Source organism: Budorcas taxicolor, chromosome 4 (assembly GCF_023091745.1).
Source record: "Budorcas taxicolor isolate Tak-1 chromosome 4, Takin1.1, whole genome shotgun sequence".
In the NCBI taxonomy this organism is placed as follows: Eukaryota; Metazoa; Chordata; class Mammalia; order Artiodactyla; family Bovidae; genus Budorcas; species Budorcas taxicolor.
In genome coordinates, this window is record NC_068913.1 from 40,376,515 (window position 1) to 40,401,099 (window position 24,585).

Sequence of the window (24,585 nt, forward strand, 5' to 3'; positions counted from 1 at the left end):
AGCATAGTTTTTGAATAAAAAATATATATAATACAGATATCTGCCAATAAATAACAGTATATATGGCTTGTATGGAATTAATTGACTCTTATTGTTTTAAAATATGCTTTCAGAAGCAACAGGTTAGGATTTAGTTAATAAAGTTAAAAAGAACCCATAAAATTCACATTCATATTTTATTAAATACATATTTTAAGGTCATGATTAATAGAAGTTCAATATGCCTCAGAAACAAAGTTTTCTTTGGACATTAATGGGAAATTTCCTTTTTTTTTTTTAGTTTTTTATTTTTTTAATTTTAAAATCTTTAATTCTTACATGTGTTCCCAAACATGAACCCCCCTCCCACCTCCCTCCCCATAACATCTCTGTGGGTCATCCCCATGCACCAGCCCCAAGCATGCTGTATCCTGCGTCAGACATAGACTGGTGATTCAATTCTTACATGTATACTATCATCAGGGAAATTTCCATTTTGAAGCACATTATTGGTGCTTGTATCTTTCTTTTAATTAGATGATTTTTAAAATAAAAATGTTTCATATTTTCTATCAAATTGAAGAAGATTAGAAAAGGCATGTATAATATTGAAATTACTGTAGGGAATTGATTAAATTTGATTTAGTCTTTTTTATGGGGACTGTTTCAGGGCTCAACATAGCTATGGTTTTTGTGGTTAAACCTCTTAATACTTGAAGGCATCAACAATTACATATTATATGAGTTGAACTTATATTTGTGTAGATCTATTTTTAAAAATCAGATTTTTTAAGGAAACCTTGTTATTTGAAATGACATATAATATAAAAATAATTGCGACTACCTGCATTCTTCTAGTAATATAGAATAAATATTTGGGTTTTAATAGTTTCTGACTTGAAAATTAGTTGGTGTTTCTTAAGAAGAATATATAGTATGACTATTTTCTTATTTCACTTCTGTCTTCTTCCACTTGTTTAAAGACATAGTCATGCTATCCTAGTTATTATTGCAAATGCTTATAGAGAACAAACTGCCCAGAAATTAACATCAGAATTTCCCTGAGGGGTATTACAGTGAGCAAACTTAAAGGATAAATTACTTGAGGGGGAAACTTAAAATAGCAGAGATCCGTGTATTATATTAAATTATGAGTGACAACGTAAGCAATGTACAATTCCAAGAGGTTAGAAAATGGAATACTGTGGAATAAATTTATTAACCTGTATAAGTCTGTCTTGATAAATTGTTGGTGGCTGCTTTTTATCGTAGATTTTTAAGATTTTCATTGTAGTAGTATTTTCCCACTTACAGGGAATAAGAGATCACATAGTCTGGAACAATAGTTAGCTGGAAGGAAGTAAAAATTTAGTATGTATTCTTCTCCATTCTAGTAGAAGTGGGGTGTGTGTGTGTGTGTGTGTGTGTGTGTAATTAATTTGTAGTATTGTATTAGTTTCCAGTGCACGACAAAGTGGTTTAGTTATGTGGGTGTATGTACGTGTGTTTAAATGTATATACTTTTTCAGATTTCTTTCCATTAAAGGTTATTACATGCTATTGAGTATAGTTCCCTGGGCTGTACGGTAGGTCTTTGTTGCTTACCTAGTTTTTATATAGTTGTGTATGTTAATCTCAAACTCCTAATTTATCTCTCCCTTGTCCCTTGTATCCCTTTTTTTTTTCATCCAACAAGAAGCCATAACTTTATTAATGATAGAAACAGTACAAATTTCAAACCCAGCTGCAGTTACTCTTTTGAAACACCAAAAAAAGGTCCTCTTTTCTGATGGTTACATTGTTAATTCCATAATAGCATTTACAATATCATTGCTGTTGTTCTTCAGGGCTCAGACTGCCTTTGCTCTCGACACATTTGCTTGTGACATGACCAATTCTATGTCCTTAACTTCCACACCTGTTTCATCAACCTCTTCCTCTTCACTTTCCTCTTGTACAGTTGGAGTCTGTGTGTTTTCTTGGATGTTTGAGACAGCTTCACCTTGAACTTTGAATTTCTCAGCAGCTGCTAACTGTGCTTGCTGAGATAAATCCTCAATCTTGGCTTCCCCGAAAACAATGTAGGTATCTGAAGCTGGGCTCTTGTACACATCTGGTTTTGTGATGACAAAAAGGATATTCTTAGATTTCCGGATAGTGACTCTAGTAACCCCTGTAACCTGTCGAAGACCCAGTTTGGGGTGCCTTCCGTGCCTTCTTTTCACTCCGGCTCTATTTTGCTTTACTGACTGGTTCTTCATCGATTTCAGCTGCTGCTGCCAGCTGAGCTTGTTGTGTGGTTGCCTGTGTAGAATCCTGTTCCTCAAGCTCTGGGACTGATTCATCACTATCAGATTCTGTTCCAGACCCTGTCTCAGCCTGGGGCTGTGGCAACTCCTGCTCTGTAGCAGGGACGGTTTCTGTGGCTTCACCGGGCATTTTGTGTGGGGAACGCGGAACCAAGATGGCGGCAGAAAGAGTCCTTGTATCCCTTTTGATAAGTGTAAGTTTATTCTATGTTGAGTCCAGTGGAAGCAGTCTTGATAAGCTAAGAGTTCTATCAAGTCTTATAAATAAGCATTTACTATACATATTTATATATATCCACACTGTAAATATGCATAAATATAGTTTAATAATTATACACACACATATAACTGAACCACTTTGCTGCACACTGGAAACTAATAACATTGTAAATTAAACTTCAGTTTAAAATTAAAGACCATTTCTACTAGAGTGGAGAAGAATATCAACTAAATTTTTAATAAAAAAAAATACATATATATATATGCATGTATGTATCGGAGAAGGCAATGGCACCCCACTCCAGTACTCTTGCCTGGAAAATCCCATGGACAGAGGAGCCTGGTAGGCTGCAGTCCATGGGGTTGTGAAGAGTTGGACACGACTGAGGACTTCACTTTCACTTTTCACTTTCATGCATTGGAGAAGGAAATGGCAACCCATTCCAGTGTTCTTGCCTGGAGAATCCCAGGGATGGGGGAGCCTGGTGGGCTGCCATCTATGGGGTCACACAGAGTCAGACACGACTGAAGCGACTTAGCAGCAGCAGTAGCAACATGTATGTATATATGTAGAGAGAATAGCTTCCCAGGTGGGGCAGTGATAAAGAATCCACCTTCCAATGCAATGGATGCAAGAGACATGTGTTTGATACCTGAGTTGGGAAGATCCCCTGGAGGAGTAAATGGCAACCCATTCCAGTCTTCTTTCCTGGAGCATTCTATGGACAGAGAAACCTGGCGGGCTACAGTCCATGGGGTTGCAAAGAGTCAGACGTGACTGAGTATGTACACACACACACACACACACATTTACACACTCATAATTGTCTTAGGTCTCAGGCCTCTAGGGAAAATCTGTGAATTTGTATACTGGTCAGATTATTCAGACACATAATATATTGTTTGAAGTATTTTTGTGAGTAATAACATAATCTCTAGTGATTAAAACAAATGTGATTAGAACTATGAGACACAAAATGCAAAAAATATACTTGAATTCCCTCAAGTGACCAGATTCTCCCTAGAGGTTTTGCTCCCCTTCCCTCCTTCATGCATTCTTCAACCAATGATTATTGCACATGGGAAGACAAAAGGGCAACCCCATCCCTAATGGGAGACCAGTTTCGTGGTGTGGTTCATATGAAAGTGTTTGCCATGGGATCCAGTTTACAATTTTCTGTCCCGTATATTAGAAAATGATATGCCTGTCAGTTCTCATCTTTGCAGTTGAATGCCTTACATATATGTTCTGATTTATGGTTTACAAAGTTGTAACACATACATGATTCTAAATATTTCTAGTGATTTTCAATTATAAAACTCAGTTTATTTTAGCAATGTATTCTGAAGCACCTAAGACATCAGATATTATTCAGAGAACCATAGATAAGGTAAAATGAAAAATATCCTATTTCCAGTCACCTCATAAATTACTCTTAAATTTTAGATTTTCTCTTTGAGCATTCCTAACTTTTATATCCTGCCACAGGACAGTGTTTGAAATTAAATGATGTTTAGTAAAGATTTATTGGCGTACAAGTTTTAATCTCTAATGAAATAATCTATTTTCTTATGTGTTATAATAAAGTTATTTATGTGACAGTTAAATGCTTAATTAATTAGCCACAATTTTTCCTTGACTGTTTTAATCTAGTACTGAGGTTTTCTACAGTTTCTACAATGAATACTACAATTCATTATGATAAGGATATCTTTCCTTAAAAAAATTATACAGTAAATTTATTTATTCCCATGTAATGCTGTTACTCAAATCACCAAAAGAAATGCATTATTTCATCTCTGTACTCCTTTCCTCCCATTCTAACATATTTTCCTTGATTTTCAAACTCCTGACATCTTTTCATTCAGATATGAAATAGAGGATGTCAGGTGGGAACATCCTCAATTTCTTTGCTCAGCTTTTTCTTACATATAGCCATATTCATCCATCTCCTTTATTTTATTTTATTTTTTCATCTCCTTTATTTCTGATCCAGGGAAATAATACTCTACTTTGCCCAAGTCTAATAATCTTTTATTATTTGTATCTCTTTCTGCATTTTTAAGGACTTTACTCCCCTCCATCAACTATTGCTGTTTTCTGCTGTTCTTTCTTTAAAGGGGTGGGGGGGGGGGGGGATACAGACCAACTAAGGCCGTAAAAAAAAAAAAAACAAAAAACCCAATAGCAGCAGTAGTTCTAGGATCTCCGTATCCCAATCCTCTCAATTCTGTCTCCTTCAGTTCAGTTCAGACACTCAGTCGGCTCCGACTCTTTACGACCCCATGGACTGCAGCACGCCAGGCTTCCCTGTCCACCACCAACTCCTGGACCTTATTCAAACTCATGTCCATTGAGTTGGTGATGCCATCCAACCAGCTCATCCTGTCGTTCCCTTCTCATCCCACCTTCAATCTTTCCCAGCTCAAGGTCTTTTCTAATGAGTCTGTTCTTCCCATCAAGTGGCTAAAGTATTGGAGTTTCAGCTTCAGCATCAGTCCTTCCAGTGAATATTCAGGAGTGATTTCCTTTAGGATGGACTGGTTGGATATACTTGCTGTCTAAGGGACCCTCAAGACTCTTCTCCAACATCACAGTTCAAAAGCATCAATTCTTTGGTGCTCACCTTTCTTTATGGATGTGTCCAACTCTCACATCCATTCGTGACTACTGTAAAAACCATAGCTTTGACTAGACAGACTTTTGTTGGCAAAGAAATGTCTCTGCTTTTTAATATGCTGTCTAGGTTGGTCAAAAGTTTTCTTCCAAGGAGCAAGCATCTTTTAATTAAATGGCTGCAGTCACCACTGCTGTGAGTTTGGAGCCCAAAAGATAAACTCTGCCACTCTTTCCACTGTTTCCCATCTATTTGCCATGAAGTGATGGGACCAGATGCCATGGTCTTAGTTTTCTGAACGTTCAGTTTGAAGCAAACTTTTTCATCCTCTTCTTTCATTTTCATCAAGAAGTCCTTTAGTTCTTCACTTTCTGCCTTGAGTGTGGTGTCATCGGCATAGCTGAGGCTATTGATAGTTCGCCCAGCAATCTTGATTCCAGCTTGTGCTTCATCCAGCCCGATGTTTCTCATGATGTACTCTGCGTAGAAGTTAAATAAGCAGGGTGACAATATACAACCTTGACATACTCCTTTCCCCGTTTCGAACCAGTCTGTTGTTCCATGTCCAGTTCTAACTATTGCTTTCTGACCTGCATACAGATTTCTCGGGAGGCAGGTCAGGTGATCTACATGCTGGCATTTTCCACAGTTTGCTGTGATCTACATGGTCAAAGGCTTTTGCATAGTCAGTAAAGCAGAAGTAGATGTTTTTCTGGAACTCTGTTGCTTTTTCGATGATCCTACGGATGTTGGTAATTTGATCTCTGGTTCCTCTGCCTTTTCTAAATCCGGCTTGAACATCTGGAAGTTCACGTTTCACATACTGTTGAAGCCTGGCTTGGAGAATTTTGAGCATTACCATGCTCTTGTGTGAAATGAGTGCAGTTGTGCAATAGTTTGATCATTCTTCGGCATTTCATTGCTTTGGAATTGGAATAAAAACTGGGCTTTTCCATTTTTGTGGCCACTGCTGAGTTTTCCAGATTTGCTGGCAGCACTTTCACAGCATCATCTTTAGGATTTGAAACAGCTCAACTGGAATTCAATCACCTCCACTAGCTTTGTTTGTACTGCTGCTTCCTAAGGCCCACTTGACTTGGCTTTCCAGGATTTCTGGCTCTAGGTGAGTGATCACAAATCATAATTATTTGGGTGATGAAAATAATTTTTGTATAGTTCTTCTGTATATTCTTGCCCCCTCTTCTTAATATCTTCTGCTGCTGTTAGGTCAGGACCATTTCTGCCTTTATTTTGCCCACCTTTGCATGAAATGTTCCCTTGGTATCTCTAATTTTCTTGAAGAGATCTCTAGTCTTTCCCATTCTATAGTTTTCCTCTATTTGCATTGATCACTAAGGAAGGCTTTCTGATCTCTCCTTGTTATTCTTTGGAACTCTGCATTCATATGGGTATATCTTTCCCTTTTTCCTTTGCCTTTCACTTCTCTTCTTTTCGCAGCTACTTGCATGGCCTCCTCAAACAATCATTTTGGCTTTTTGCATTTCTTTTTCTTAGGGATGCTCTTGATCCCTGCCTCCTGTACAATGTCTCAAACCTCTATTCGTAGTTCTTCAAGCACTCTGTCTGTCAGTTCTAATCCCTTGAATCTACTTGTCACTTCCACTGAATCTTTCTTACATCACCATTCCTCATACCCTTGGGTTTAATCTTGTTTCCCATTGTTGTCGCCCTACTGTATTAGTGTGATAGGTACCTAACAGAAATCTCTACCTCAGATATATCTCTCCTATCTATCTTTCCAAACATCCATCATAGAATTCTTCAGTGGCATTGCATTTTGATATGTTTTAAACCTCATATCATATAAAACTGATTGTTGACATGAGAATCTTCTCATCTGGAAATTTTGCCTAGGCTCCAAAGCTGAGGATTATGAGTGTAAAGTATCCCTGTTCTAAAGAGAGTTATTAGCCTGTGTATGTTACATTTGAAAACAGTGGTTCCGAAATCTATTTCTAGCTTTTGCTAATGTCCCTTCTTGAGGCTAGATAATAAAAAGTGAAGAGTATACCTGGAGTGAGTCAATAAGTCCCCAGCTAAAAGAGCCTGACTTGAATCATCAGAATCTACATTGGATGGAGAAACTTACACGCCATTCCAGAGGTGGGAATCACCATTTCTATGTGATCACATTGAGAGATCTCCAGGGAGAGAATTTCTGTAAAATGGTTAAGATTTCCTGGGAAACGGATTTAGCCCTGGTATTCCTTCAAACCCACACACAGCAAATTATAACTCTTCAGCCGAAGCGGACCCTTTCTGCCATCATTTCTCCTTCTTCCCCTGAGCCAAACTGTTAAGGGTTGCATCAAGTGTAGGAGGTAGTGTCTTAGAGTCTGGTGTATAAATAGTGTTGGTTATTCTGTAGATCTTTCAACCTGAATCAGGACAAGAGGGTACAATGTTCAATCTGATAAAGATTTCACTAGGCAAGAGGTTTTTTGCTTCTTAAGATCTGAAATTACAGACTCAGAGGGGATAATATTCTGACTTAGGGAAAGGAGATTTGACCTTGCAAGGAAGGAAGGCAGTCACTTGCACCTTAGCGTCCTAGAGACCTTTAAAAACAATCCAGTTCTGATAGCAGGCAAAATCTTTAGATATTTGTTCCCTATTTATCTAGCAGTCCTTCAAAAACCAAATTCTTTATCTTATCAAAACACTTTGAACACCCTTCATCATCATCTTCCTTACTTAATTAATTCCCATTTGATGTTAAGACAATTCAGGAATCACCTTCTCAAGGGCACTTCGCCTAATGTCACACCCCACCTCGTTTTACATTAGCTGTTCCCATTTATATTTTTCTGGCACCTTACTTACTCCCATCCAATCACTCATCAACCTGGATAATGGTGGTTTTGTCTTTCTCCCTTATGAGACTATGCAGTTCTTTAATGCACGAACTCTCTTTGGTATTTACATCCCTGACATCAATTGTAGTGTCTTTTTTTTTGTAAATGAAAATTAATTGTTAATGGGATTTTTGAATTCAGATATATTATAAATCTGCAGAATTACGTGGAAATACATAGAGTCTAGTTCACTAATTGGAACATTTAAAAATTGTGAAGCAAAACATTCTCTGTTTAAGATGAGTAAAATTCAAAAAGTTACCTTTGTATTACTTCTTGTGTTGCTGCTCTCCCTACCCCTCACCCTCATTCTGTCTCATTCTCTCCTTGTGCTGAGCAGATAGAAAACTACAGTACTGCTCACCTTCCATCTATCAAGCACTTTCACTGTATCTTATCTCGTTATACACTCTAGATACACTAGAGAGTTGCTTTTCATTATCAGTTTGCAGCCCTTTCTTACAGAGAATATTATTCTCTTTTTACTCTATTTCTTTGCCTTGATATGACCTTTGCCAAACATTGTTATTATGTCTTTTCCCCAAATCTGATCTCAACATGTTTTTGAAATTAATTTTCTATTAAAAATGCCATAATATATATCAAATAAAAATATCACATAATTTTATTTGCCTCATCTTCTCATTAGAAGATTTCTGATGCTTCTGCTTTAACTTTAGCTTACTAGCTGCAATTAATTTAAAAAAACAGACTTAAGGAAACATGGATATGAGATCCATCATGTAAATACCACAACTATTGAATGTTTCTTCCACATGCAGAAACACCTATGCATGCAAATCAATGCAGAAACAGCTATTCATGCAAATCATTTTAGGATTATTATTATTATTATTTTTTAGCTGTTCCAGTATAGGAAGTAGAAACATGTTTGCCTAATCCTGTGTGAACTTGAGAAAGTTTATTTACTTGGTATTTGCTATTTTTGTACAAAACATAATTACGTTTGTCATCTTGAAGGACAGAGTTGTGGCAGTCACAGGAGCCTTTGTGCCCTGATGTGACTCCCAGAAGCACTCAGGGAGGCAGACCCAACTGGAGGTTGCTTGTGGTAGCAAATACCCAGGTCCTCTGAGCAGCTCATGGAAGAACACCAGAGACTCTGCTAATGACTGGTACCAACCTCTGCTCTCAGCAACGGCTTTGAAATCCTGCTGGTTGGTTAGTTTTAGAGATTTAATTCAACACAAAATTTGTTATTTAAGGGGATTTGCTACCAGAGCAGCAATGTAGTCTCCTCATTTTGATGCCAAATTATTATGATAGCCCAGCCCAATCTGGAAGCAGTTAGTTGTACAAATGTGACTTAAAAAAAAACAACTTATAAAATAAAAGCAATAAAACATGCATAAATATAAGGAATACTTGCAAAGCATTTATACATATTAGTGTGTGTATGTATTTTTTTTTTTTTTAGATTTTATTTACAAACATCAAATGATTTTTTTGGTTTTAAAGCAGCTAATCAAAGATAAAGTTAAACATAATAAATACCATAATTAGCTATCATGATAAATTTGTTTTTAGTATTAATAATATGTACTGTTCCCATGTTAAATTTTAGGTGAAGTTGAAAGGGTAAATACTCAGGCATTCTCCAAGGTTTCTAAAACATTGCTAAAATGATTTTAAAAACTCTTAACTATGAAATGCAGTGCGTTAATTTTATTTATTTTTATTTTTTTATTTTATTTTATTTTTTTATCTTTCACAATTTATTAATTTTTTTATAGTTTTTTATTTTTTTAATTTTAAAATCTTTAATTCTTACATGTGTTCCCAAACATGAACCCCCCTCCCACCTCCCTCCCCATAACATCTCTGTGGGTCATCCCCATGCACCAGCCCCAAGCATGCTGTATCCTGCGTCAGACATAGACTAGCGATTCAATTCTTACATGATCGTATACATGATAGAATGCCATTCTCCCATATCATCCCACCCTCTCCCTCTCCCTCTGAGTCCAAAAGTCCGTTATACCCAGCTGCGTCTTTTTTCCTGTCTTGCATACAGGGTCGTCATTGCCATCTTTCTAAATTCCATATATATGTGTTAGTATACTGTATTGGTGTTTTTCTTTCTGGCTTACTTCACTCTGTATAATCGGCTCCAGTTTCATCCATCTCCTCAGAACTGATTCAAATGAATTCTTTTTAACGGCTGAGTAATACTCCATTGTGTATATGTACCACAGCTTTCTTATCCATTCATCTGCTGATGGACATTTAGGTTGTTTCCATGTCCTGGCTATTATAAACAGTGCTGCGATGAACATTGGGGTACATGTGTCTCTTTCAATTCTGGTTTCCTCGGTGTGTATGCCCAGCAGTGGGATTGCTGGGTCATAAGGGAGTTCTATTTGCAATTTTTTAAGGAATCTCCACACTGTTCTCCATAGTGGCTGTACTAGTTTGCATTCCCACCAACAGTGTAGGAGGGTTCCCTTTTCTCCACACCCTCTCCAGCATTTATTGCTTGCAGATTTTTGGATCGCAGCCATTCTGACTGGTGTGAAGTGGTACCTCATTGTGGTTTTGATTTGCATTTCTCTGATAATGAGTGATGTTGAGCATCTTTTCATGTGTTTGTTAGCCATCCATATGTCTTCTTTGGAGAAATGTCTGTTTAGTTCTTTGGCCCATTTTAACACTCATTTCAATGTAGTATGCATTTCGGTATATTACGATGTGTTCAGGTATAGTACATGTTTTGTGAAGATTCATTGTTTTAATGTACTATAGAAATTAGACTTTTCATTTTGTCCATGCTGAATCTTTATTAGACTTAAAAATGCTCCTACAAACCCACACATCTCAAAAAATTTGGCAAACTACAGTGAAGCAATTTTTGTTAATTCCAAACACTGCTGAAATTTCCCAGATATTTGTCAGTTTGCCTGGATCTATTTTGGACACAAATGTTAAAAGAGATTAATTTTCTATTGTCATATGGCCATTAGTCGTCAAAAAAACTCGATAATGTATAAATGTGTATTGTTTGAAATCACTTCAGAAAAATTTCCAGCTGTGTCTACCATTCATACTATTCGAACACTTCTCTTACCTGTTTGGCCTTGTTTGATATTTTGAATTATAAGGAGTTAGAGGCTTTTCTACTTAATGCCATTCTCTATCCAAATCTAGCTATAAAGCTTCAGGATAAAATTTGTATACCCTTGAGATCAGCGTATCACTCACCAATATAGTTGGGCAGAAGAAACATCACACAAAAGGGATTAGGAATTAGATTAGGAATGTAGTTCCAATTTATCTATTGATTCAGAGGTAAACTTGATAACTTTAATGGAATAAGAAAATTATGACTAAAATATCATTAATCAACTAGTATTTTTTATAGAGGTCAGGATTTTAGATGTCCTTATATGGTTGTGTGTGTGTATGTGTGTATGCTTGCACACGCATGCGCATACACAGTATTTCATTCAGATGTTTAAATAAATTTTTTTAAAAAGGAATGACTGTTCAAGTTACTAGCATTTGAAAATCTGTGTAAAAAATGCAGAGCCAATGGAGCATACTGAATAAAAGAAATAAGAAAACCTATCAGGGCCTCTGCCAAAGGGAGATTATTTGATACTTACACCACCGTTATTTCAGCTTGTGACCTATACATTTTGGAATCAGTTTTGAATCATCTTGGATGCTGACATTCTGTTTTCTTTACTGGTTCTATTGATCCTTGTACGTAAGAAATAGATATTTCTCAAAGATTAACTCTCAACTCTCTTTGCCTTTCTCTATATAGTCTCCTTGTAGGATCACATTTAATATTTTCACAGAGAAGATAGCTGTCAGTCAATACTTCTGCATTTTTAAGCTATTGTTCCTCATTCCAAAACGTTAAAACCTTACTCAGATTTCCAGATTCCACATATATCTCAAAATCCCAAACTCCCAAACCAAATAGATACTGTTTCCCTCAGAAAGTCCTTCTTCAAGATTTTGTGCCTTTAAAAGTAACTGTTATTTTTGCGTTCAAATTCTACTTCCATGGTTTTAGCCTTTTTCTTACACACCTTATTGGCCCCAAAGAAGCTAACTATGTTTCTTCAGTTTCCCAAAGTGATCATGTGTGCCATACTGAAGATTTCAGGGGAAAGTTATAGTAAGGGATTAACTCTGCCACAAAAGTCATGCTAAATTGAAAATTAAGCTTCTCAATTGTTTAAAATTTTTTTGACTGTCCCCAATTGAGAAATTGTCCCTATTCTCTCATTCTATCTGCTCTACATATACATACAACCTTGAAGTGTCTTCTTTCCTTCCTCACAGCCTCCAGGATTTCCTTCCTCACCTACCTTCCTCAGAACTGTAATTTCATTTTACCTACAGAGAATTCTGGTTTTCTTAGCTTGATTCCCAAACTTGTGTATGTAAAGCCAACTAGATGCACAGCAGAACAAAATGCATTTCTTTTTCATGGGATTTAGTCTCCTTAGGAAAAATTCATTTTTTCTAGGAATAATTTTTTGTGCTACCAGCCACTTATTCTGCTTCTTCCCTATGCAGTCCCCATATTCCATTTTGATTTAGAAATTGAAATTAAATTTTTTCAGTCTTCTCTCCTATGAAGCAAACACTATCAGGACCGTTATTTCTTAAAAAAATATTCTCCATTTTTAAAGATTGTATTTGATAGTAAATGAAACATATATATATATATATAATATACATATATATATATTTATGTTTATATTTCCTGTTCCATAACAGACCTCAGGCCTGCTGGGAAAAGGTTTTTACACTTTGAACATGGTGATAATAATACCGTTGATGGAGTTATTGTGAGATTATCTAGCACAATACCTGACACTCAGCACTAGGTGATTAAAAGTCACATTCTCATTTTTTCTTTGGAACCCCAGTGTTGATTAAGTGACTTTAGGATACTCCGTTAATCATCCCATTAAACTTTTTTTCCTTTTTTTCTTTCTGTACATTTAATTGTGAAATTCTTGAGGGCAAGAACTATATCTTGGTGCTTAAAGATATGTACATATATCTCACAGAACAAAGTGGATTTGGGTAAAGAAGACTCACGCTTTTTTACCTACATGGATTTCTGAACATACCACTTTAAGAAGTTCTTTGAAGTATATGGTGAGATTGTTTTGGAGAGTTGTGGGGCTTAAACTCTCAGTAAGTAGTGATATTTTTCTGTGGGTTTCTAAGATGAATGTGAGTCCAAATTGAGAGAAAATCATATCTGACTAAAGTTGTTTATTGCAGCCTGTCCTTTGAAATATATTCATTAATACTGTGATTCAGCTTTTTCATTTTCTTTACTTTTCTTTGTCCTTGTCTTTGATTAGCTGCTCTCAAATGCCCATTTATGCTTGAAGATTATTACACAGGCACACATTCACACACACTCACACATATGTATGCTCCATTAACAAGAGAAAAGGAAATTAGTTGGGTTTATTCATGCTTTGATGTTTTACATTTTTTCTTTGATTTTGAATGGTATGGAATACTTTTAAAGTCAAAATTTTCCTGGATAGAAGGTGGAAATGAGTGGCAAGAAAAACCAAAAGTTTTGTACAGGATAATATTGAAAGCAGCTTGCCTATGTTCTTTGAGTTTGAAGGTGGTGATTAGGTTTTCAGATTTAGAAAAGTGTGAGACAACTAATTAAACACCTTTTTGTTGAAACGCAGCTCAGTAAATTCAGATTGCTTTGGGAAGCTCTCAAAGCTTTTATCAGAAAACTAATACTGCAGAAGTCTTCTAAATTAATAGCTTTTGAAAGTTATTTCCCAGGCTGGAAATAGATTATAAAGATATTTAAATAAATATGCCTACTAGGATATCCTTACATTGACTAGATGCAAAAATATGTCTTAAAATGTATGAAATATACAGTCAGTAAAAGTGTAAGTATATATTTCCTAGTAGTAGTTAAGGTGAATTAACTTAAAAGGTAACTTCTTGACCCCTTAGCTCTCTGATATTTGTTTACAAATCTTTAGTAATTATATATGAAGGGGGTCATATGGAGATCTGGATGAAGAAAGAAAAGCAGATCTCTATAGATACTTGATTTATTGAGTTGTACATAAAACCTTGATCTTCTTTATTAAGCATATGTTTATTATTGCCCTCATTAGCAATATACTTACTAAATGTGAGTATATTTACACTATATATAGTGGAACAGATTTTGTAATTTTGTGGTATCATTCGATAGCATACCTTCCTTTCTAACAAAAATCCTTTTGGGTTGCTTTATTCAGTGCCCAGACAGAAGGGTCTTTATCTAATTTGTTTTGTTATTCCTTTGTGAGAGGAATAGCCTCTAAAATCCTTTCCAGTCTTTAATAACATAAGATTTTATGGCTTGATTTTTTATCATAATGCCAAGAGGACATGGTGATGGGTTTAGGATGTTGGAGGATTCCCTTATTCAATTGAAAATAGTCCAGGGTACTAGAAGAGAATATTTAATAAGATGATATTACAATTTGAAGAGAGCAGGAGATTGCAGTTAGATAATGAGCAATAGTGGTGTAAACAAATCCACACACTATTGGGTTGATTAAATTTACCTTTCTGGGAATTGAATATATGGTGGTCTTTTATAATACAAATGAGATTTGAGGAAAGTTAATGAAGCTGAATCCTCATTAGGTGGCCATGCTTTTCTGCCTTTTTGATTGAAAGCAAAGGATTGCTATTGTCTTTTAGTAATTAATCTCCTTTGTGTCATAGAACACATTTTTTATTTAAAACAATTTATTCAAAGTTAATACAATTATGGATATGAAGCAATTAAACATTGGCTCACATTCAGGATAAAGAAAAACTAATCGATAAGCTGAATTTCCCATGCATAGAACAAGAGCAGTACTATATTACTGTGGAGATAATTCTGTGAATGTGAATAGCAATATTATCTTGGCTTCTAAGGTTTTTACTTTTAAAGTTATAAAATTTTGCTTCTCTGACTTTATCATTTAATAGAGTCCAAAAATGGCAATTTCCTGTAGTTGGACACTACACTACTTGATTTCATATTCTGTAACAGAATTTTTTTTTTCAAGGTAAGGCAGGTTCAGGTAATAATAAATAATAAATTCATTTTAAATTGCTTATCTTTGAAATGTATCTGTGATAAAATTTATGGTTCCCATCATTTCACTAATTTACTGTAAATTTTTAATTCATAACTTAAAAGTAATTTAAATTCTAAAGAAAAATCACATCTGAATTTTTTATAGCCATTTAAAAACATTCTATAGAAAAGGGAGGAACAGGGGTGGCATTTTAATTTTTTAAATTTTTATTTATTTTTATTATAATCTTATTTTTTACTGGGTATAGCCAATTAAAGCAGTGTTGTGATAGTTGCAGGTAAACAGCAAAGGGACTCAGCCACGTGTATACATGTATCCATCCTCCCCCATATCCCCCCCTTCCAGGCTGAGAAATGGCATTTTTTTTTTTCCAGATTAGTAGTGGATGATTCTGATATGGTAAAAAATAATGACTAATAAATTGGATATTTTGCCAATTTGATTGATTTACACATCACAGTGATTTTCCAAATCCTTAGAGGAAAAATTACACACGTGGGGGAGGAGCACACAGCATGCAGTTTCATCTGCCACGCAATGTGATACATTCACCACTAATGTATTAGCAAAAGCAGAAAATAAAAGGAGTATTTCCGTAGCAACATTCTCAAAACACAAAATTTTCCTGCTGTCTAAGATCAGATTTTTTTTTTCTCTTCTGAGCCAACAACCCACCCACCAAATTGGCAACCTGTGAGTTAATTAAACTCAAAGGTAGATTATTTAAAAGTAAAAAAAAAAAAAATTAAGATAACATAGCAGGAATGATAGTTTACAAGCACTAAGAGAGTAGCCTGAGGTAAAGGAAGCAAATCTCCTTTGACAGAAGAATCAAAGGGAGAGTGGTTGGAGAAGGAGAGCTGAAGTCGGCAAATCATTATTGTAAAATTAAAAGGATAGAGAGTGCTGAAGCAGCTGTCATCTGACAGGATCTTGGGTGCACTGCAGTTTATTTAGACTACTGTGATATATAACTGTTTGATTATACTTCAATAAAATGAAAAAGCTCCTTGTTCCTGTTCTTAATTTCTAAAAGCTTTTGTTGACAAGGATATTTTTCACTGCTATGTTTGTTTAGCAAAAATCTTATCTAATGCCCAAATAATTCATCAATAATTCATTATCTGTTTTACAGATGAAGAAACAGAAGTGCAGAGAAATTAAATAACTTGGCTCATATTTTCAAAGTCAATAATTTTTTTATGGTTTCCTGAATTTTTCTTGAACAAGCCCTGCACAAAATTTTTTTTAATGTTTTTGACCTTTGGCATATTTTATTTTTAAATTTAATTTTATTTTTAATTTATTTATTTTAATTGGAGGCTAACTACTTTACAGTATTTTGGTGGTTTGTAAACTAACCTCAAAATTAAGTTCAGAATAGCTGAATACTTTCTGTAATATCTTTGGTTACTATGTAATATTATGAAACTACTGCATTTACTGTTACTTTAAATTTATGTGCAGTAGCTACCCTCTCTAGTTATTTGTTCAAGGAGCAGCTTAGGGCAATGGCAGATAATGAATTTCTTTTTGTCTGTGAGTTGATTTAGAGGGTTAATAATTCAGGTTGTTTTAAAACTCTTTAATTATGACAAGGGAAGTACAGTTATAAACGCTTTATTGGTTATAATTGCTGAAAGATGTTATATCTGAAAATAAATGATCCTTTACTAATAGGATAAACGTTTTAAGTTTTCAGTATCAGTTCAGTTCAGTCACTCAGTCGTGTCCAACTCTTTGTTAGCCCATGAATTGCAGCACGCCAGGCCTCCCTGTCCATCACCCACTCCCGGAGTTTACTCAAACTCATGTCCATCGAGTCAGTGATGCCATCCAGCCATCTCATCCTCTGTCGTCCCCTTCTCCTCCTGTCCCCAATCCCTCCCAGCATCAGAATCTTTTCCAATGAGTCAACTCTTCACATGAGGTGGCCAAAGTACTGGAGTTTCAGCTTTAGCATCATTCCTTCCAAAGAACACCCAGGGTTGATCTCCCTCAGAATGGACCGGTTGGATCTCCTTGCAGTCCAAGGGACTCTCAAGAGTCTTCTCCAACACCACAGTTCAAAAGCATCAATTCTTCAGCACTCAGCTTTCTTTACAGTCCAACTCTCACATCTATACATGACCACAGGAAAAACCATAGCCTTGACTAGACGGACCTTTGTTGCCAAAGTAATGTCTCTGCTTTTGAATATGCTATCTAGGTTGGTCATAACTTTCCTTCCAAGGAGTAAGCGTCTTTCAATTTCATGGCTGTAATCATCATCTGCAGTGATTTGGAGCTCCCAAAAATAAAGTCTGACACTGTTTCCACTGTTTCCCCATCTATTTCCCATGATGGGACCAGATGTCATGATCTTAGTTTTTTGAATGTTGAGCTTTAAGCCAGCTTTTTCACTCTCCTCTTTGACTTTAATCAAGAGGCTTTTTATTTCCTCTTCACTTTCTGCCATAAGGGTGGTGTCATCTGCATATCTGAGGTTATTGATATTTCTCCTGGCAATCTTGATTCCAGCTTGTGCTTCTTCCAGCCCAGCATTCCTCATGATGTATTCTGCATATAAGTTAAATAAGCAGGGTGACAATATACAGCCTTGATGTACTCCTTTTCCTATTTGGAACCAGGCTGTTGTTCCATGTCCAGTTCTAACTGTTGCTTCCTAACCTGCATATAGGTTTCTCAAGAGGCAGGTCAGGTAGTCTGTTATTCACATCTCTGTCTTAATTTTCCACAGTTTCTTGTGATCCACACAGTCAAAGGCTTTGGCATAGTCAATAAAGCAGAAATAGATTGTTTTTCTGAAACTCTCTTGCTTTTTCCATGATTCAGTTTTCAGTATAGGATATCACAAAAAATTTAGTAGATTTTTCAGTCCACCCTTCTTGATAGAGCTTCCCTACTGGCTCAACTGGTAAAGAATCCAACTGCAATACAGAAGACCCCGGATGGATTCCTGGGTCGGGAAAATCCCCTGGAGAAGTGATAGGCTACCCACTGCAGTATTCTTGGGCTTCCCTTGTGGTCAGCTTGTAAAGAATCCACCTGCAATGAAGGACACCTGGGTTTGATCCCTGAGTTGGGAAGATCCCCTGGAGAAGGGAACAGCTACCCACTCCAGTATTCTGGCCTGGAGAGTTCCATGGACTGTATAGTCCATGGGGCCACAAAGAGTCAGACTCACGACTGACCGACTTTCACTTCTTGATAATTTTTTTCCCACTTAATATCAGTTTATTGCTAAATATATAAACTTAAATGTATGTATATATAAAACTAAAAGTACATTATAAACATATAATCTTTGACCAGGTGTATTTATTTCTATTCCTGCTTCTAGTTATGGTCTTTGAAGAGAGTTAAAGCCTTTAGATTCACCTTCTGTTTTTTTCTTAAAAACAAAAAGGTCAAAATAAAGTGTCAAGAAATAATTTCAAAGGTGCTTCTTACCTATTATACTGCATCTTTTAAAAATTATATCAATTTGCATCATGTTCAATTAAATAGTAGTTTTGTTATTTTCATAAACTAGTAAAACTCAGTGAACTTTGGTGCATTCCTAGATTTGTAGGAAGGCCGAGCCTCACGCAAAGCATAAGACTGTGAAAAGTGGTCTTTGCACATCTTTTCCTTCTTAAAGTGGTTATATACTTCACCAGTTCTTTTATATTACCTGCTTCCTACAAAATTTGATCCCTTTTTTAGAAGTACCACCTTTTCCTCCATTCTCACTTGTCTATACTTCTGTGGTTTATGCTGTGTTTGCCAACCAACATATAAAAACCAAAATGAAGCCCTGTAGCCTACAAAAGTACCTGCAAATTGTGAGTGATGGGCTTAAAAGAACTAAGAAAGTTTAGCCCATTCAGTGTCCTGTATAGACAATGAAGGGAAATGGGAAGGGAAGGATGCAAGAAGTAAGGGAAGAAAGAAGAAGAGAACTGTGAGTTATAAATTAAGGCAATGTGTTTTGATAATATATTCAAAGAAAAATAGTAAAACAATTTTAGGCATTTATAAAGTTTAATTTTATTAATTTCAATTCATAACATTTTAGTATATTTTATTGAAGAATCAAAGATACTTCTCCAGTTTGTAATATACATTTAACAGTCTGTTCTGTAACATTATGCAGTTGTTTTACATATTTTTCAAACTGGCAAGTATTATTTTCAGTATTTTAATGCTTTGAAATTAAAGTTAATAATCTCAGATACAAAGTTCATAAACTGTATTAATCAGTAAAAGTAAGGCTCTAAATTACAAGTAGACTTCTGAATTGTTATCTTGTGATTGGGGTTAATCAAATCAGGGATTTTTGCCTCATGTATTCATCTCTTGTATATCTGATTTACAAGGTTTATTATTTTTAAAAAACACTTTAGAACAAATAGTTTATTCTTGTTTTATTTCTTACAGCTTTTAGAGCTTACTGTTAAGATAATAGACACTTCAGTAGAACAGTGCTATGACCTTTTCTTTTAGAACAGTGCTTCTCAAACTTTAGTTCACATAAGAATCGCAAGGAGGGTCCTAAGATGGCAGAGGAATAGGACAGGGAAACCACTTTCTCCCCCACAAATTCATCAAAAGATCATTTGAATGCTGAGCACCTTCCACAGAACAACTTCTCAATGCTGGCAGAGGACACCAGGCACCCAGGAAGGCAGCCCATTCTCTTTGAAAGGAGGTAGGACAAAAAGAGAGACAAAAGAGTCAGAGATGGAGACCTGTCCTGGGGAGGGAGTAGTGAAGGAGGAGCAGTTTCCAAACAGCAGGAAACCCTCTCACCAGTGGGTCTGTGGGGCATTTTGGAATCTCAGAGGGCAACATAACTGGGGGCGGGGGGCAGTGGGAAACCACAGAATACATGCCTAACCACAACTCCCAACAAAGAAATAACCCCAGACACTCGCGTCCGCCACCAACCAGTGTGCAGGGGCTGGACAAGGAGGTGTTGGTTGATTATCTCAATAGATGCAGAGAAAGCCTTTGACAAAATTCAACATCCATTTATGATTAAAAAAAAAAAAAACCCTCCAGAAAGCAGGCATAGAAGGCACATACCTCAACATAATAAAAGCCATATATGATAAACCCACAGCAAACATTATCCTCAATGGGAAAAATTGAAAGCATTTACCCTAAAGTCAGGAACAACACAAGGGTGCCCACTCTCACCACTACTATTCAACATAGTTTTGGAAGCTTTGGCCACAGCATTCAGAGAAGAAAACCAAAAAAAAAGGAATCCAGATTGGAAAAGAAGTGTAACTCTCAGTGTCTGCGGATGACATGATCCTCTACATAGAAAACCCTAAAGACACCACCAAAAAATTACTAGAGCTAATCAATGAATATATTAAAGTTGCAGGATATAAAAGTAACACACAGAAATCCCTTGCATTCCTATACACTAACAATGAGAAAACAGAGAAATTAAGGGAACAATTCCCTTCATTATTGCAATGAAAAGTATAAAACACTTAGGAATAAATCTACCTATATATAGAAAACTATGAAACACTGATTAAAGAAATCAAAGGTGACACAAATAGTTGGAGAAATATACCATATTCATGGATCAGAACGTTCAATATAGTGAAAATGAGTATACTACCCAAAGCAATCTATAGATTCAATGCAATCGCTATCAAGCTATCAGGAGTATTTTTCCCAGAACTAGAACAAATAATTTCACAATTTGTATGGAAATACAAAAAAACCTTGAATAGGCAAAGCAATCTTAAGAAAGAAGAATGGAACTGGAGAAACCAACCTGCTTGACTTAAGACTATACTACAAAACCACAGTCATCAAGCCAGAATTATACAAAGACAGAAATAGAGATCAATGGAGCAAAATGGAAAGCCCAGAGATAAATCCATACACCTATGGACACCTTATCTTTGACAAAGGAGGCAAGAATATACAATGGAAAAAATAACAATGTCTTTAACAAGTGATGTTGGGAAAACTGGTCAGCCACTTGTAAAAGAATGAAACTCGAACACTTTCTAACACCATCGGTTCAGTCGTGTCCGACTCTTTGCGACCCCATGAATCGCAGCACGCCAGGCCTCCCTGTCCATCACCAAATTCCAGAGTTCACCCAAACGCATGTCCATCCAGTCGGTGATGCCATCCAGCCATCTCATCCTCTGTCGTCCCCTTCTCCTCCTGCCCCCAATCACTCCCAGCATCAGGGTCTTTTCCAGTGAGTCAGTTCTTTGCATCAGGTGGCCAGAGTATTGGAATTTCAGCCTCAGCATCAGTCCTTCTAGTGAACACCCAGGACTGGTCTCCTGTAGGATGGACTGGTTGGATCTCATTGCAGTCCAAGGGACTCTCAAGAGTCTTCTCCAGCACCACAGTTCAAAAACATCAATTCTTCAGTGCTCAGCTTTCTTCACAGTCCAACTCTCACATCCATACATGACCACTGGAAAAACCATAGCCTTGACTAGACAAACCTTTGTTGGCAAAGTAAGTCTCTGCTTTTCAATATGCTATCTAGGTAGACAAAAATAAACTCAAAATGGATTAAAGATCTAAATGTAAGTCCAGAAACTATACCGCTCCTAGAGGAAAACATAGGCAAAACACTTCTGACATAAACACGGCAGGATCCTCTATGACTCACCTCCCAGAGTAATGGAAATAAAAGTAAAAATAAACAAATGGGACCTAATTAAACTTAAAGGCTTTTGCACAATGAAGGAAACTATAAGCAAGGTGAAAAGACAAGCTTCAGAATGGGAGAAAATAATATCAAATGAAGCAATTGACAAAAAATTAATATCAAAAATATACAAGCAGGTCATGTAGCTCAATACCAGAAAAATAAATGACCCAATCAAAAAATTTGCCAAAGAACTAAACAGACATTTTTCCAAAGAAGACATGCAGATGGCTAACAAACACATGAAAAGGTGTTCAACATCACTGATTATCAGAGAAATGCAAATTAAAACCACAATGAGATACCATCTCATGCTGGTCAGAATGGCTGCTATCAGAAAGTCTACAAACAGTAAATGCTGGAGAGGGTGTGGAGAAAAGGGAACCCTCTTACACTGTTGGTGGGAATGCAAACTAGTAAAGCCACTATCGAGAACAGTGTGGAGATTCCTTAAAAAACTGGAATAGAACTGCCATATGACCCAGCAGTCCCACTGCTGGGCATAAACACCGAGGAAACCAGAATTGAAAGAGACATAGGTACCCCAATGTTCATTGCAGCACTGTTTATAATAGCCAGGACATGGAAGCAACCTAGATGTCCATCTGCAGATGAATGGATAAGAAAGCTGTGGTACATATACACAATGGAGTATTACTCAGCCATTAAAAAGAATACATTTGAATCCGTTCTAATGAGGTGGATGAAACTGGAACCTATTATACATAGTGAAATATGTCAGAAAGAAAAACACTGATATGGTATATTAATGCATTTATATGGAATTTAGAAAGATGTTAATGATGACCCTATATGTGAGAGCAAAAGAAACACAGAGATAAAGAACAGAATTTTGGACTCTGTTGGAGAAGGTGAGGGTGGAATGATTCGAAAGAATAGCATTGAAACATGTATATTATCATATGTGAAATAGATTGCCAGTCCAGGTTCGATGCACAAGACAGGGCACTCAGAGCTGGTGCATTGGGACAACCCTGAGGGATGGGAAGGGGAGGGAGTTGGGAGTGGAGTTCAGGATGGGGGACACATGTACACCCACGGCTGATTCATGTCAATGTAGGCTATTCTTTCAAATCATTTCACCCTTTGTACACCCGTGGCAGATTTGTGTTGATATATGGTGAAAGTTACTACAAATTTGGAAAGTAATTATCCTCCAATTAAATAAATAAATTTAAAAAAAAAAGAATCACAGGGAGGTCTTGGTAAAATACAGATCGATAGAGCTTCTGATTCAACAGGGCTGAGATGGGATCTAACATTATGGGTATTTGAACTATTCCCAGGTGACTCTGCCCCCGCTGATCTAGGAATAATTTGAAAGGGGTGCAAAATGCACGCTCAGGAAATAACTGAAGAGAAAATAAAGATGACATCAGTTATATGATGGTAAAAGTTTGAAGATAGGAAGATGGACGAGTGAGCATTTTCATAGAAGCGGACTCAATCAGATATGGTGTGTGGAGAAGTGAGAAGGGTCTGAGATTTTACTCTTTATGCACGCTAACAAGCTAGCCATACCATTTCATAGGTTCAGGAGACTCCCTGAATCATGTACAATGGTCTTGGTAACTCCCAGCGCGGGAGGTCCCACAGGTAACTCCTTACCATCAAGTCCAGGGCAGGCCATTTCTGAGTCGCCCAGATAGATCGTGCCTATGCTGTGAACTTGTGTCACAGTTGAGGAGCCCTGAGCTTGGGAAATGTCCCTCTTTTAAAGGGAGTCTGCCCAAGTTTTGCCCCATGGGATTATTTATATTTGCCTGTTCAGTTCAGTTCAGTTCAGTTCAGTCGCTCAGTCGTGTCCGACTCTTTGCAACCCCATGAATCGCAGGACGCCAGACCTCCCTGTTCATCACCAACTCCCGGAGTTCACTCAGACTCATGTCCATCAAGTCCGTGATGCCATCCAGCCATCTCATCCTTGGTCGTCCCCTTCTCCTCCTGCCCCCAATCCCTCCCAGCATCAGAGTTTTTTCCAATGAGTCAACTTTTCTCATGAGGTGGCCAAAGTACTGGAGTTTCAGCTTTAGCATCATTACCTGAGGAAGAGATAAATCTGTCTTCTGCTCTGCAGGGAGACACTCTGTCTTCCAACGCTGTTTGTTACACAAACATTCTTGAGAAGATAATTTAGAGCAGAATCTCTACTTCTGTTCACAGTATGTGCATAAGCATGAGAGAATCTCCCAAATCGTGATTGGATATAGAATTAGTTCATAGGGAACAGTGATGACATATTTAAGATTGTTTAAAAATCAAAAGGAGTAGCTGTGGTTCAGGCAGCCAAAGTGGACCTGGTGGCCATTAGGGATATATGTCTTGGGGTTCTGAATCAGCATTTGTATTCAACATTTGAAGAATAAGGCAACTGATTATAAATTGGTTTTAGAGTCTCAGAGTGGAATTAGAATTACATGGATAAGTTTGGATCCATATCACATTCATAGCCAAATTCTACTAAATTTTAAGGATCATGTGGTGGGTGATGAAGTGATCCAGCAGGTTTTAAGAATTAGATAGTGATGTGTTGATCTAGGAATATGCTTCCCTTGTAGGAACGAGTTTTGTGACCTCCTGAAGTATCATGATAATGAATGATAATAATGTAGTGAACCTAGTTATGAATCTTGATACAACTGAGATAAAATCTTGACAGTACTTAAAAGTGATTATTTATGCAGTTCCACACACAGTAATTGAGTAATCTGTTACCTGCTACACATGGCATGAAATGTTGGCTGTGTACAGACGTGAAAG

General features: G+C 36.6%; 1 protein-coding gene and 1 pseudogene across 1 annotated transcript in view; one reads left to right on the plus strand and one right to left on the minus strand.

Annotated features, from left to right (window-relative positions):
• CACNA2D1 (calcium voltage-gated channel auxiliary subunit alpha2delta 1) overlaps positions 1–24,585 on the plus strand; it is a 532,663-nt gene that overhangs the window by 258,205 nt on the left and 249,873 nt on the right. The gene's annotated exons all lie outside the window — the stretch shown is intronic.
• Positions 1,773–2,453, minus strand: LOC128046667 (nascent polypeptide-associated complex subunit alpha-like; annotated as a pseudogene).